Source organism: Heteronotia binoei, chromosome 5 (assembly GCF_032191835.1).
Source record: "Heteronotia binoei isolate CCM8104 ecotype False Entrance Well chromosome 5, APGP_CSIRO_Hbin_v1, whole genome shotgun sequence".
Lineage (NCBI taxonomy): Eukaryota > Metazoa > Chordata > Lepidosauria > Squamata > Gekkonidae > Heteronotia > Heteronotia binoei.
The window spans coordinates 112066907-112080373 of NC_083227.1; the positions used below are offsets into that span (position 1 = coordinate 112066907).

The following is a 13467-nucleotide window of genomic DNA, read 5'->3' on the forward strand; positions in this document are numbered from 1 at the left end:
CAAGATTATGCATGGGATAGAAAAGGTAGAGAAAGAAGTATTTTTCTCCTTTTCTCACAATACGAGAACTCGTGGACATTCAATGAAATTACTGAGCAGTTGGGTTAGAACAGATAAAAGGAAGTACTTTTTCACCCAAAGGGTGATTAACATGAGGTGGTGGTGGCTACAAACATAGACTGCTTCAAGAGGGGATTGGATAAACATATGGAACAGAGGTCTGTCAGTGGCTATTAGCCACAGCACATTGTTGAAACTCTCTGTCTGGGCTGTGATGTTCTGTATTCTTGGTGCTTAGGGGGTGGGGGACAGTGGGGGAGCTTCTAGTGTCCTGGCCCCACTAATGGACCTCCTGATAGCACTTGGTTTTGTTTTGTTTTTTGGCCATTGTGTGACACAGAGTGTTGGACTGAATGGGCCATTGGCCTGATCCGACATGGCTTCTCTTATGTTCTTATAACAGGTCATATTACTACTTACTTGTGTTTCTCTAGATTTACTTTCTTTGTATATCTGATGTAAAATGTTGCAAACAGGCACAAGAACTGTAATGCACTTGTGGTCTGCATAGTTAGAAGCTCCTTTACACTCCCAGAATTTGACTCCCATTAGATTGGAATAGAGAGATGTGATCTTACGAGGCAGAGATGTCCATATTCTTACATATAAAATGGTACTTGTTCTTCACGAAACCAGGTATGGTGCCAGTTACATACTTCCCTATAATAGGCAAGGAAATAGATTGGCATTTGCTTCTCAGTTGCAGATACACTGCAAAATCAGAAGGGAGCACTGTGACCAGTTAGTCTAACCTACTGTAGCAGCAAATAACGAGGTCCACACAATTACTGGTTTGAAGTGAGGTTTACTTTTTGGCACCAAAAGGTAGAACCCAGTCGGGCTTGGCTGTCCCAAAGACAGAGTTCTGATCATTCTGCATACAGACAGTTTTATTCACACAAACAAGCAGGCCGGCACACAGGCTTATCTAATTTCACTGAGTTCTCCCTGGTAAATTTCCATGACCAAGTTCCTTCACTTATCTATTACAGCAAGTCGCCTCTAGGAGGCCGCTCTCTCTTATCTAATCATCCAGCAGGAGCTGACACCTGCTATTCTGTGGCCAGCCTTTTAACGGAAAATTACAGCAGACGTGTTAAGGCAAAGCATGCTCTTAGTCATTATATCATTGTTATAGGGGTATTAATTAATTATTCAGGGGCTCCCCTTCACTATGTACAGTAGATCTGAGAAATCCATTAACATAGTCCTAGCTGATTTTTATAAACTTAAAGATACTTCAAGCCCAAAGTTAATTTAAAATGGAATTAATGGTAATGGTGTCAAGTTCCTCCAGAGAAGCCTGGGAATTTTAGCATTATTTTAGCATCTGTTTTGAAGGCCCAAAGACTGGAACTGGATGCAGTTTTCTAGTAAGGTGCCACTAGTTCTTTATATAAAAGTGATAACTATCTTTAGACTCAGAAACCTGATGGACAGAGTGCAAGAAAACACACTGAGAATGGTTTTAGGTGGTGGATGTGAGCAATCGTTGGCACAGAGGTCATCAGAAACTGAGACTGGATGGAAAACAAGGGAGGATCTTACTTACATGGGGGGGGGGGAATCTCTGAAATAAGTCTTATGTTATTTAAGAGGTCTTAATCTGAGGAAAGTGTCTCTAGGACTGTAGCCTCAGCTGGTGAAAGAAGACTTGCTATAGTTGCATGTCAGACTATTAATAATCTCAGTTTATTGCTATACAGGGCTCTTTTTTAGCAGGAACACAGTTCTGGCTGGCTTGGCATCACGGGATGTGGCCTAATACGCAAATGAGTTCCTGCTGGGCTTTTCCCACAAAAAGCCCTGTGTGAAACAATGATGATGTCAGGGGTGTGTGGCCTAATATGCAAATAAGTTCCTGCTGGGCTTTTTCTACAAAAAAAGCCCTGCTATAAATTAGTTCCAATTAATAATATGTAGATAAGAATGCGAAGTTAGGGTTTTCCATGTAAGGGGTAGAGATTGGCCCACAAATTATAGCTTGATTTATTAGTAATCCAGACTTTGCAGTCACTGTTGACCTGTCCTCTTGGGATGGTTTTTGTCCTTTGTGCTGCAGAAAGTACTTAACAATGTTTTCTGCTCCTAGTTCTTCCTGCAAAAATCCTTGGAGAAATCAGCCTCCTTCTCCTCCTTGTTTTTAGGTAATTAACAGGACTCCGATGAGGTGGTATAGAAATCCTGAAAATAAATAAATAATTTGCTAGCCCATGCAAGTGTCATTCAACCAGTTCTGGATGGGATTGCTCTCCATTGAAAAGATCAGTTTCATATTTGGGGTATGCTGCTAGATCCTGCATTGCATTGAATACACAATGGGAGAATGTAACTCAGAGTGCCTTCTACCAGTTTTGATTGGGGTATGAACAGAAAAGATGATCTTGCTCCAGTTATACATGTACCTATGTCAAGACTAGATTACTGTGATAATGTTATATATTAGGCTGCTTTTGAAAAGTTTTTAGAAATGATCAGCTGGTCCAGAATATGTCAACCCAACCAGGATAATAGTTGGGACATGCTGTAAAGAACTCATTTATTTGACGCTTTTGAGGTTTCTACTTGCTCCCTATTTGTTTCTGGACTTAATTCAAAATGTTGGTAATGCCTTAAATGGTCTGGGACCAAGGTGCTTGAAGGACAGCTTTGTCCCATATAAACCTTCTCAGCAGTTGAGATCATCATCAGAAGTCCTTCTCCAGGTTCTCCAGCATCCTCTGAGCTGCAGTTGTTCAGTGATAGAGCACACAGTTTGCATGCCAAAGTTCCTAAATTCAATCCCTGTCATCTCTAGAGGATCTGATAGTAGGTGATAGAAAAGATCTTTCTCTGTCCAAGACTCTGGGGAGTTGAAACCAGTCAGAAGAAAGATTACTGAGCTGGATGGACCAATGATCTGATCACTGTAAGGTTGATTAAGCAGTGATGAGGTTAATCTATACTGCAAAAAGTCCTTTCTACAGTTTCACTTAGTTTGCTGAACTCTCTTCTAGGAAACATACATCTGTATCACTATTTTCTTCTGGGAGTGGCTTGTCTCATTTGTGAATTTGTTTTAATTATTGTCTTAAAAACTGTGATTTTGTGTTCATAATTACTTGAATACTTTTTATACTGAAATATATATGCATTTTTTTACAATAAATACCTAATAAATAATAAAGCCCAATCTTGCCAGATGTCAAAAGCTAAGCAGGGTCATCCCTAGGTAGTTCTTGGTTGGGATACCAGCAAGGAAGTCCAGGGTTGCTGTGCAGAGGCAGCCAGTGGCAAAACACCTCTGCTCATCTCTTGCTTTGAAAACCCTACAGGATTGGCACAGGTCAGCTGTGGCCTGACAGCACAGTCCACCACCACCTAATAAACAAAGGAGGGGGGGTTCTCTCCTTTGAGCTGGGCTTTTGTAGGGAACATCAGTAGTACTGTGTTACTGGTGCCACCACTTGTTGTAGTAACTCAGCAGGAAGCAACGCTTTATGCCAAACATGTGGAACAGGGGAAAGGACATTTCCTTTGTGGGATCCATAGGCGACTTCACTGTTGATGAGCCTGCATATGGATTTAGGGAGTCCTGGTTAGAATAAATAATGTCTGGGATCCACATAATTAGTTTAGACTTGCCCTGTAGAACTTTCAACCACTCTCCCACCCATTAACACAAATTGCTTTTGCAGCTTGCCTTGGTTACAAAAGCTGTATATATAGGGCTGCCAGTTTGAAAAACACCAACCAGAGTCTCTTGGGTGCCCCAAAGAAGTTGCACAGTTCCCTGCATCCTTTGCTCAGCACTGCAAAGTAAGTGCTTGGCTGCCAAACACATTTTTTCAACCTGTGTTATTTAATAATTCACATTGATCAGGTATAATTTGGGGTGCTACGAGGTGAAATTGCAGAAATAGAAAAGTTCAAAATGGTTCTGAGTGACAGCAGTGCAAGGGGAGCCACCATAAACAGGATAAGAAAAGGACTCTTGCACGTCTGTGTATGCTCTTTGAAGCCTCCATATCATCACATGCTAGCATTTGAGGGCCACTGATGTTTTTGCTTATGTAATTCTTGCTGTCTTTAAATATTTCCCTGATTACCTGCTCTGGAGATGTCTTTTGTGGATCTTGATACAATGTCCAATTGTACTTTTACTAGTTTTTGATCCACTTTTGTCACCTGAAATCTCTTTGTTAGCTAACTTAGGTTCTATTAAGTCTCTTTGCTGCAACAAATAAAAACTCCTGTGAGTAATCTGCAAAATCACAATTTGTTTCAAAATCAGGATTTGTTTCTGTAGGAAGCCCTTTGGTGGTCCCCATGGGTAGTTTGAACAAGGGTTTAGTATTATAATTTGATTTTTGCTATTACACTTAATGCAGAGAATGAGCTCAGGAGGAGGAGGAAAGCATAAACCATTGATCAGTAATATGTTAAGGAATTTAGAAGTAAAGGATGGAAGCATCATAAAACATGGAGAAAACTGAAGAATAATGCCAGCTTCAGTCAAAGATCAGAAAAAAATGAACTGCATTGATTCAGAGGCTTATGCTCGATGAGCTTCAGCCTCTCTAGTCCTGTAACTGCCAAAGGACTCTTTAAACTAGCCTCCTGTTATAGTTCTGGAGAATATATAATTCATATACTTTAATCCTTAGGGCAAGAACATTGTACATTAGAGAATCAGAGTGCCCTTTTTGAACTGCAGTGATCCTTTGATCATAGAAGCTTTATTTCAGTCCTTTTCTCCTGTGCTATGGATTAATGAATTATTCTTAGAACTCTTTGTAGATACAAAGCCCTCTAAAATGCTAATTAGCTGTTGTCTCATTAGTCCAAGCTGATAAAAACGTTCATTTGTATTTGGTAGTAGTTCTTTTGGTCTTGAGACTGGTTGTAAAACTAGTAACAGCCTTCCTAGTAGTATGGGGTAGATACAGTTCAGCCAAAGGGAAGGTTGGTAAGGCAGGCTCGATCCCATATATGCAGTTGTGTATCCTCAGGAGATGACTGGGGAGAGGAATGGTGTAAATGTGGATTAAGATTCCCTTCTTTCTTCAACATAGCATGTAGTGATTAATCATCAGGGCCATACTGAGTGACTTGCATGGTATTTCTGATTTAAATTGCTAAACTGGCATGTGCCAGTGAGTATAGTCTGTGTTCCATGCAGCCAGGCTCTTTGCTATTAGAAAGGCTTGTTCAGGACTGCCTGCTTCTGTAATGAACCTGCCTATCTTCTGGGGAAGCAGCACTGCTCTGAGTGCCCCCCATCTTCAAAGGTGAAGGAGGGGAGGGTGACAAAGGATAGAGTCTTCCCAATGATGGTGCCCAGACCATGTAATGCTTCCCTAAGACACAGCTTCCAACTTTGTTGGAAGAGCAGACTCTGTGGCCAGGCTGCTCTTCAGCTGGCAGGCACAGCAGGGCATGAGTTCCAGACTTTGGTCAAGTTTTTATTGCTAAATGATTTTGCTGCTGATATTGTATGGAATCCTCACTCAAGTGTTGTGCCTAGGGAAAGAGTCTAGGGAGCACAACCTTCTACAAAAGGGCTACTTTCAACCGTAGCAAGCAGCTGTTTTTCATTTTCGTGAGATTTTAGTAGAATTCCTGGTAACTCCCCATCTAGGCTGTAGAGTTGGCAGCTCACAGTGTAGCCAAGATTAGAAATGGCAGTTTTCCCTCACAACTCGGTGTCCAGTTCCCACAGTCTGCAGCTATCTGATTTATGTCTTTGCCTCGAGTAGTGTTTTTTTCCTTTTCTCTGTCATCTTGTTAAATGTGGGGCAGTGGGAGAATATGGAGCCATTGGTTACCTTCTCTAAGAATAACCTCTCTATAGGCTACTTTTTCTGGGCTTTACTTAGAGTAGGCCTTGTTTTGGTAGGTGGGGAGAAAGACTCAGATAGCTTTTTGCTGCTCTCTCTTGGTGAAACATTAGTCTTTTATGCTGATCCATTGTCCTGATGTTCAGGCAGTTTAGAAGATCCGAATTTGGCAGTGATTTGTGTTCTCTGTGAGAGCCAGCGTGGTGCATTCCTAAGGGACATTACTCTTTCAAAGTCCTGTTCATCAGAGAAACTGAATTTTTTTTCCTTTTTACTAATGCAAGAAAGATTATTTTTAGTAAGCTTTTTGTACTTTGAAATTTTGCCTCTCAAGTGCTGGTAATGAGGCTGCCTGGGTTATTGCTGCAGAGCAGCTGATGTTTGTAGATACCAGGATGAGAAGAACTGTACCCACAGCATGGCTACGCCCCTCGGAGCTGTTCAAGTTTCTCCATACTGTGTTCTTTCTCTCTTTCTTGCATTCCTTTCTGGATTTGGTTCTTGTTGGACAAAATCTGAGGGGAAGGCCTAAACTGACCTGTGGATGGCTGAATGGCAGACCTCTGTTTTGACCCGTACACCACCCTATCCACAGGGCTCAAGGCAGATTAGTTTACCAGCACCACCTAGATCTTAAGGGGTCATGCATACATTCTCTCTCTGGTTAATGATGGGACAAATGTGCCCTCCTGTGGAGGAAGTGAGATATATGCCATTAGTTTCATTAGGTAACCAAAGATAATATCCTGTGACACTTACATACAATAAAGATAACTTACGATAAATAACATTTTCTTGTGTGCTATTCTAAATCGACATACACTGTGTACTAAAAGAAATAATAAACATAAGGAAAATAATGACATGGCATCCAGATCTTTAACAGCCAGTGTTTTGAGATCTTCCTTAGACATAAATGTCCATTGCATAAATATCATCTGACTCCTGTAGGAGTTCCCAAATTACTGCTAGCTGAAGCACTGATCCAAAAAGTTGATAGATAAAAGTTCCAGATGTTTATCAGTTGGTACTGCCTCTCCAAGGAGGCTGCGTCATTATAGAAGAAGAGAATCTTCTGGGATATGAGATTTATAGAAGAGGAGTATCCTTATGAGAACCCCCTTCTTTCAACTTACAATTTGAGAGATTGCTACAGCCAGGGGTCGTTTTGTAGAAAAAAGGTGGTGGAGCTCATTAGCATAACTCATTAGCATATGCCACTCCCCACCAGCGAAAAGCAACCTGATGCAAGAAAGGAGAACCCTGGGCAAGTGAGGCCTGCTTGGACTGGCTAGAGATCCAGCCAACCCAAGCAGGCCTTGCTCACCTTGGGGTCTCCTTGGCCGCCGCCACCCCCCCCCCACACAATCAAAAGGCCAGCAAGCCACTCACCACCCAAAATCACATAAGAAGTGGAGAAAGGATGGTGTGGGCTTCTCCAGGGCTTAATGTGGGCTGCTGGGGGCTGGCAAAGTCCCTGGTGGCCAGCTGGCTGCCCACTTTCCTAATCCAGAGATTGTTATGCAGCTGCACCTCCTATTCAGTGGACAAGGTAGGTAGATGTGGGGAGGAGGGGGAACCCTCAGAAAGGTTCAGGAGCTGTGCTCCTTTGAGCTCCTGCTGAATTCAAGGCCTGGCTACAGCATTCAAATTTGAGAGACCGTGTCTTGCTTTGGCTATAGCACTTATTTGAGTCTGTGCATTTTCCTTGTTTATGATTTAGTTTAGTACACAGTGTATGTTGATTTAGAATAATGCACGAGCAAAATGTTGTTTATCATAAGTTTTCTATATTGTATATATAAACGTCAACATCACAAAAGTTTTCTATATTGTATATAAAAGTCAACATCACACAATATTATCTTTGTTTACTTGTTGGCTACTGTGATCTTCCCTGATTTAACATTAGTTTCATTAGAACATTTCCAGGGCTGAAATTTGAAGTTTATACATAGTCTTTAAAATCTGTCAAAACAGAGGTCCAGAAAAATTACTCTGTAAATGAATTTAACTAGTAGGAATTAAATCCATTTGCAGTGCTATCCTAAGCAGAGTTACAATGAAGTCACTGGGGTTACAAAGGTGTAACTCTGTTTAGGATGGCACTGCTAGATATTTCTTGCCAGAAGGGCCTGATCCTGCTTTCACCACTCTTTGAAGTAAATGAGACTTTTTAGAGGGACAAAGTTTTACATTTTCTAAAAACAAAAAGTTGATCAGTTAGCTTATGAATTCCAGTATTTGTGATTTATTTTTGAGTGTGTGTATATATATAGATTAATTTTTGTATACTTTTGGGGCAGTTGGGTGAGGTATGATTTTTTTGGTGATAATATATTGTAGTGTTCCTTTTTAAAAAAACTGGTTCGTGCTTTTAAAGAAGAGGAGCAGCATTTTTAAAATAAAACAAACCCACTGCCTGTGTGAAAGGTCTAGTTCACAGAAACACTTATGCCCTAATTTATTGATAAAGCTGCCACAAGGCCTTTATTTTTATTTTTTGGTCTTTTCCTGTCTTTGTGAATATATAAAGCTTCTTTGTACTGACAGGCCATATTACTGGCCCATCTAGCTCAATGCTGACTGTCTCTCTGCTTGAGACCTTGGAGCTGTTTGCTAGGTTTCAGAAGAAAGAGCTTTCCCAACACCTGATTCTTGAGATCTTTTCACTGGGGAAGCCCAGGGCTGAACCCAGACTACTGTGACTAAGCCAAAGCCACATTCACTTTCCCCAGTTATGCTTCTGCCGTGTGTGTTTGTTGACAATTCAGAGCTGGGGAATATTCAGAGCCACCCTTGGAAAATGAGTCCAATAGGTTCAGAACTGGCTTAGCACTTTTGTCCATTTCCTTCACTCATTCAGAATGATGTTGTTTTGCCTCATTTGCTGAGTCTGTGGTAGTACAATTTATGTAGATTTCTAATCGAGCTTGTATTCATGCTTAGTTTCTGTTTCGGGGCACTAAAGGCCTACAGTTGAATTTGGATGGCAGTTGCTTTAGGTGATGCACAGCTAGCGGAACATGCTTATAGACCATCATGTGCTTTTATGTATATCTGCTATCCTCTGCCTTTTAAATGAAAAACAATTAAGTTCTACTACTAAATCTCTTTTGCAGAGGAAGAGTAACACAGAAAGGTAAAAAAGCTGGGCAGAGAGTTCTTAGAATGATAAATAGGCTTCCCACCCCACCCCGCCCTGGCGGGGGACCCCCGAATTAGCAGCCGCCTCCCCCGCTCTCCAAAAATCCGGAAGCGGGGGGGGGGGGGACGGCGCCAATCTCTCAAACAGAGACACTCTTTCCCTGCCAGCCTTCCCCCACCTCCTCTTCTTTCCCTCCTTCCTGATTTCTCCCCCCCCTTGCATTCTCCCGCACACGTTGTTTCCCTGCCAGCCTTCCCCCTCTCCTCTTCCTTCAGTCCTTCCTGCTTTTTGTCACCCCCACTTTTGCTTTCTCCCAGGCCCCTTTGCTTTCTCCCCACCTCCTTCTGGCTTTTTTGTGGACACGTTGTTTCCCTGCCAGCCTTCCCCATCTCCTTTTCCTTCTCTCCTTCCTATGCCCCCCCTTCTGCTTTCTCCCGGGCGCATTGTTTCCCTCCCAGCCTTGGTGGACGCATGGCCTGTGTGATCGTCACCTGCTAGCGGAGGAGGGGAGAGGGAGAGAGAGCAAAGAAAGGTTTGCAAAAAGTTCATTCTGCCGTTTCCTAACAAGCCACCATGCTGCTTTTCAAGGATGGCTTTAAAAAAAAAAAAAGTCTTCCCTAGATTCCCTTTTCAAAGTTGCACTTGCTTTCTTTTCTTTTCTTTTTAAAAAGAAACTCTTTAAAAATGGCCTGCTTATCTTCCGAAAGAAAGTGATAGAGGAGTTAGCCAATTTGGTTGCAAGGAACTTTAAGCTCCTGGAGCAAAGCCTCCCTTCAGTGTCAGAGAGAGTGGAATCCCAGCTGAGGTTTTAACCTCTTTGCTTAACATCGATTGGGCTGCAAATAAACTTGGGGGAGAGGAGGGAGGGAGGAAACATAAGGGGGTGCTTTTGGCTTGGCATGCCAGCCTCAAGGTAGGACTCGAGGATCCCCTGAATGACAGAGATCAGTTTCCCCTTGAGAAGATGGCTGCTTTGGAGGGTGGACTCTGTGGAACTGTACCCGGCTAAGGTTCCTTCCTCCTCAGGCTCCATCCCCAAATCTCCAGGAGTTTCCCAACCTGGAGCTGGCATTATCCATGATTCAGGGTCCCCCAAATCACCACAAAGTTGACTGTCACATTTCTATTTAGGCACCTTTCAGTGCATAAAACAGAGTTGCATGGATTTCAATGGATCGAGAAGGGGGAAACTCTGTGTAGGATGGCAGTGTTTTGTGGAGGAGGGGTTCAGAATATATTAATTTATTTAATTCATTAATAGCCTATGCTCTCCCCAGTAAGGATCCAAGGCAGCTTCCATCATTCTCTCCTCAATTTTTTCTCACAACAGCCTTGTGAGGGAGGTTACACAGAAAGTGTGTGTCTGGCCCAAGTGAGCTTTCAGGGCAGGAGTGGGAATTCAAACCTAGTTCTCTCAAACTCTGCTCCTGGACTCTTACCCAGATCTTCACCCTGGTGCTTACAGGGAAGCTGCAAGGCGGAGAGAGGGAAGGGGTGCAGAAGTAGATGACACTTGCCTCCTCCCACTCCCCCTTTCTGGCTTGCTCCCAGGCATCTGTGTATATTTTTTTTTGCATATTAATGGGACCTAAATACAATGTGTGGCACACTGTGATAAGTAATACAACAGAATACAATCTGAATCTACTAAAAATTACTTTTGCCAAAAGAAAAAAAAAAGATGGGCACAGCATTGTGGGGATGGGGGGCTAAGAAGCATTCCTAGATGGGTGGATCTGAAAGCAGCCCCAGACTGTGGAGGGAAGACTAGTGTAGAAGAAGAAGACTGCAGATTTATACCCCGCCCTTCTCTCCGAATCAGAGACTCAGAGGGGCTCACAGTTTCCTTTATCTTCTCTAGGGTTGTCAATCCCCAGGTGGGGACAGGGGATCCCCCAGTTTGGAGGCCCTCCCCCCGCTTCGGGGGCGTCAGAAAGCGGGGGGAGGGGAGGGAAATGTCTGCTGGGAACTCTCTTATTCCCTGTGGAGATTTACTCCCATAGAAAATCATGGAGAATTGATTCGCAGGTATCTGGGGCTCTGGGGGGGGGGGCTGTTTTTTTAGGTAGAGGCACCAAATTTTCAGTGCAGCATCTAGTGCCCCTCCCCAAAATATCCTCCAAGTTTCAAAACGAGTGGACCAGGGGGTTCAGTTCTATGAGCCCCAAAAGAAAGTGCCCCTATCCTTCATTATTTCCTATGGAAGGAAGGCATTGAAAAGGTATGCCATCCCTTTAAATGTGACAGCCAGAACTCCCTGTGGAGTTCAATTATGCTTGTCACAGCCTTGATCTCGGCTCCACCCCTAATGTCTCCTGGCTCCATCCCCAAAGTCTCCTGGCTCTACCCCCAAAGTCCCCAGATATTTCTTAAATTGGACTTGGCAACCCTAATGATAAAGGATTGCTCAGAAATGGTATCCTTTCTGTCAGTTAAAAATAGCCTTTTTGGTGATTATTTTTTGCCTTGAAAACCAATCTCACTGTGCTTTTGAGGGCAAACTCCCTGAGTGATGGTAGCACTGGAAGGAAAAATTAAATGTATGGAGTCTGGAAAATCTGAAGTCCTTCCATGTGGAATAATTGTATGTTGACACTTGGAGATTTTGCTACTATTTCCAAGGCTGGATTCATTAAAAAAAAAGTTTGATTTTGACACATGGTTTATGTGGTTAAAAATAACCTTTCTACATGTAGATGATACTATCTCAGTCTGGAGTCATTTGAGAGTTCAGGTCACAGCAACTGAACTGGAGAATGTATCTCTGGCAGCTGGGCCACCGGTGGAGGGTCTGCTAGAAGAAGATTCTGCCATTACAGTGTGCATTAAGCTTTTATGGCTATCTGTAGAGCCTTAAATGTCATATGACTGAATGATCCCAAGGCAAGGAACTCACAAAAAACCCCAAAAGGAGAACAGAAACCCCCTTTTCTATAAAGTTATATAATGGGAAAGAGGGGAATAACCAGAATAAATGCAATAAAATGAAAACCAGTTGTGCTGTATATATTACAGCATGACATTTAATCAGTGCAAATGGCCAAACTGTGTAAACTTGAATTCACTTTTCCAGGACCAAGGAAGCCTCTTTGGTCTTCTGCATTGTTGGAGGGGTACAATGTATATGTAAGATGGTCTCAGGCAACATTGAATGAAAAAAAATTATGCCTGGATATAATGTTCAGAGGAGGAAATGTATACTACTCAACCTAGACAAGACACAGTGGCCCCAAGCTCTGTTCTAGACTGTTGGCTAAGAATGTTGAGCCTTATCTATAAGGACCCTGAACCTCTCCATGTTCCTCATCTCCAGGAATCAGTGCAGATTCCTTTCCAGTCTCTCCAAAAGGTCTAGAAACACATTTTGAGTCCTAGGAGTAGATTAGGAAGAATGGAATAACCATGCTAAGAATATGCACTGCTTCCCTGAGATTGTTTTTTAAGACTGGACTAGGAAATACTGGGTTGTCTGAAGATCTGTTTAGGATGGCGGCCATAACACAGTAGCCTCCATCTAACATAGCAGCCACACTATCCCAAACTTTAGTAGCAACATGTGCATCTATTATCTGTCCTCCCCCCCCCCCCCAAAAAAAATCCCTGGAGTTCAAGTTCAATTACTATCCATTGTCATGGCAGAAGTAGTCAGGACCAAAAGAAAGTGAACTGGAGCTGGCAGTGGGAAAGTGGAAGTCAGAACCCAGTGGGGGGGAGTAGAGCCAGTAACAGGCCCATAGCCATTGGGGGACCTGTGGGGGCACTGTCCCCAACATACAGGTTTAACCCTCTGCCTTCCAGGGGGCTCTTTGGGGCACAGCCTGTTTTTTTTTTCCACTTTCTTTTTTGGCCATGGCTGAACTGGTGAAGTGTCAGTAGCAGCAGCCAGAGCCAGGAGAGCTGAGCATGGCACAGTACACTGCAACACCAAAAGCGCCAGGTGGAGAGGAGGGAGGCAGAGAAGCGGGAGGTAGAGGAAGCCACGTGGAAGATGCGGGGGTGGGGGGATGGATGGAGCTGCTGGCTGCAAAGTGCTGGGATGGGAGAGAGGGAGATGGGAGGAAACCTCCCTGCTTGCATTCAAGTTGCAGTCCCTTCTTGACTCCAAAGTTTTAGGGTTGGCTGCAACTTGGCCACTTTCAGAGCATCCAGCTTTTGCATGTACCACAGAAAGCTTCTGAGAAGTGGCAAGTCCCATAGTGGATGGGAAAGGGTGCCTCCCCAACTTTTAAAATCCTAGCTACAGCCCTGGCCAGTAGCAAGAGAGGAAGGGCTGGCAAGGGAGGGGAAGCTGGTGTCACAGTTAATAGGGAGCCACAGTTAACAGAGAGGGAAGAAGGGAAAATGAGATCCTCAAACAAAATATAATTGTATAATAGATGTTTAGCTTTTATTTTATTGCACACATCCTGGGCAATTCCTTTGAAAATTTGGTTTTGAAAT

The 13467-nt window shown here is 43.1% G+C and overlaps 1 protein-coding gene across 1 annotated transcript in view; it reads left to right on the top strand.

Moving 5' to 3' along the window:
• Positions 1-13467, top strand: part of RNF123 (ring finger protein 123) — a 154554-nt gene that overhangs the window by 89966 nt on the left and 51121 nt on the right. The window lies entirely within an intron of this gene.